A 2500-nucleotide genomic window follows, 5' to 3' on the forward strand; every position below is an offset into this window, starting at 1 on the left:
CCAATGTGTTGTAGGGCACAAGTAAGCTTTGGGTTAGCAGGAATGGTTGCATGGCCACCTAGCTTTTCATCCTTCCCACCCTTGCCCTGGAATCTTCCAGACTTCAAATTGCTGTCCTTTGCTGTGTGTGTTGCACCAGCATCATCCAGGGGGGCACATGATCTTTCTGAAGTCTTGAATTGAAGTCTGTAAGCAGTATCACCATGTGTCCCACTGCTTACATCTAGCAAAGTAGGCAAATAAGCAAGCTCATTTTTCTCTTGGGTATATTGCAATGGTACATGCTAGGCGAGTTTCAGCATGTAGCGTTGGTGGTATAGTGGTGAGCATAGCTGCCTTCCAAGCAGTTGACCCGGGTTCGATTCCCGGCCAACGCATGTGAGCTTGCTTTTGGCACCCTACAATTCCATGGAAGACAAGACCAAGACAAGATCTCTGAACAGTTAGGACATCCTGCACCTGCTCAGTCTCTGGAGAGGTTCCATTCCGGTGCAGCAGACTCTACGCCAGCTTAAAGTTCTTTCTAAATGGTCAACACTTAATGCAGACACTCTATAATGTTCTAAACAAATAGCTAGCAAGGCACTAAAGCGAGCCTGTCCTTGGGTGGGCTTGAACTGCCTTTCTTTGGCTTGACAGCCGTCGCCAGGCTTTGGGTTCGATCCCCGGCTAATACTTTACTGCTGCTTCTGGGGTACAGAAAACTTCATTTGGTCACAGACACTGCCAGGGATGTCTGTTGTATCACTAAGACATGAACTTGATGCTGCTCACCCTTTTCATGAACGTGAATGAGATTCCAACGTGTCTCAAATGAATCTACATGGCTATCTGGGGTTCTCTTCGGACAACTGTTGAACACAAAAGGAAAGGCCGTCCCTGGGTGGGCTTGAACCACCAACCTTTCGGTTAACAGCCGAACGCGCTAACCGATTGCGCCACAGAGACTGTGCCTGCAGTTGTTGCTAAATGATTTTATGGGGATGTATGTGTGTCTTGTGGAGTGAGGAAGTAAGTCTGCTCCAAGAAGTTTAACGCCACTTTTTCCCACAATGAAGCATTCACTGTATGGCAGCAGAGTGGCGCAGCGGAAGCGTGCTGGGCCCATAATCCAGAGGTCGATAGATTGAAACCATCCTCTGCTAGGTGTACGTTGGTTTTTATACCTTGCTTACCATATGGGCCAATTGTCGGCCATAGCCCCTTAAGAGAAAGTGTCATTAGGGCCTTGCTGTAACATATATAGTAGTGTAACTATTTCAACTAATGTACCCTTCTTAAACTTGAAGGTTGAATACAAACAGAAGCAGAGTGGCACAGTGGAAGCGTGCTGGGCCCATAACCCAGAGGTCGATGGATCGAAACCATCCTCTGCTAGGCATGAATTCATTTTTGCACCTTGCTTTATCGCATGGGCAAAACGGTTTCCATTGCCCTGTAAGAGAAAGTGTAATAAGGGCCCTGCTGTAACGTACATATTAGGGTAGCTAAGACTACTCCTGGGCCGTTCTTGCAGTTGAAGAGATGGGTGAACTGTGACACCGCACTTAAAAAAAAAAAAAAAAAAAAAAAAAAAAACAGCAAACAGAGAAGCTTCCCCATATTGGAGCATTGGATTTGGTCAAGTCTTAAGCCAATGTGTTGTAGGGCACAAGTAAGCTTTGGGTTAGCAGGAATGGTTGCATGGCCACCTAGCTTTTCATCCTTCCCACCCTTGCCCTGGAATCTTCCAGACTTCAAATTGCTGTCCTTTGCTGTGTGTGTTGCACCAGCATCATCCAGGGGGGCACATGATCTTTCTGAAGTCTTGAATTGAAGTCTGTAAGCAGTATCACCATGTGTCCCACTGCTTACATCTAGCAAAGTAGGCAAATAAGCAAGCTCATTTTTCTCTTGGGTATATTGCAATGGTACATGCTAGGCAAGTTTCAGCATGTAGCGTTGGTGGTATAGTGGTGAGCATAGCTGCCTTCCAAGCAGTTGACCCGGGTTCGATTCCCGGCCAACGCATGTGAGCTTGCTTTTGGCACCCTACAATTCCATGGAAGACAAGACCAAGACAAGATCTCTGAACAGTTAGGACATCCTGCACCTGCTCAGTCTCTGGAGAGGTTCCATTCCGGTGCAGCAGACTCTACGCCAGCTTAAAGTTCTTTCTAAATGGTCAACACTTAATGCAGACACTCTATAATGTTCTAAACAAATAGCTAGCAAGGCACTAAAGCGAGCCTGTCCTTGGGTGGGCTTGAACTGCCTTTCTTTGGCTTGACAGCCGTCGCCAGGCTTTGGGTTCGATCCCCGGCTAATACTTTACTGCTGCTTCTGGGGTACAGAAAACTTCATTTGGTCACAGACACTGCCAGGGATGTCTGTTGTATCACTAAGACATGAACTTGATGCTGCTCACCCTTTTCATGAACGTGAATGAGATTCCAACGTGTCTCAAATGAATCTACATGGCTATCTGGGGTTCTCTTCGGACAACTGTTGAACACAAAAG

At 46.7% G+C, this 2500-nt stretch overlaps 3 non-coding genes across 3 annotated transcripts; 2 read left to right on the top strand and 1 right to left on the bottom strand.

Annotated features, from left to right (window-relative positions):
* The first annotated feature begins 305 nt into the window (after positions 1-305).
* On the top strand, positions 306-377 carry TRNAG-UCC (transfer RNA glycine (anticodon UCC)). The gene has a single exon. It is a non-coding gene; the product is annotated as a tRNA-Gly (tRNA).
* A 497-nt stretch (positions 378-874) lies between these two features.
* TRNAN-GUU (transfer RNA asparagine (anticodon GUU)) lies at positions 875-948 on the bottom strand. Its single transcript has one exon. It is a non-coding gene; the product is annotated as a tRNA-Asn (tRNA).
* Positions 949-1938: 990 nt separating this feature from the next.
* On the top strand, positions 1939-2010 carry TRNAG-UCC (transfer RNA glycine (anticodon UCC)). Its single transcript has one exon. It is a non-coding gene; the product is annotated as a tRNA-Gly (tRNA).
* Positions 2011-2500: the final 490 nt, after the last annotated feature.

This window comes from Hyperolius riggenbachi, chromosome 4, assembly GCF_040937935.1.
Source record: "Hyperolius riggenbachi isolate aHypRig1 chromosome 4, aHypRig1.pri, whole genome shotgun sequence".
NCBI classification, from domain to species: domain Eukaryota; kingdom Metazoa; phylum Chordata; class Amphibia; order Anura; family Hyperoliidae; genus Hyperolius; species Hyperolius riggenbachi.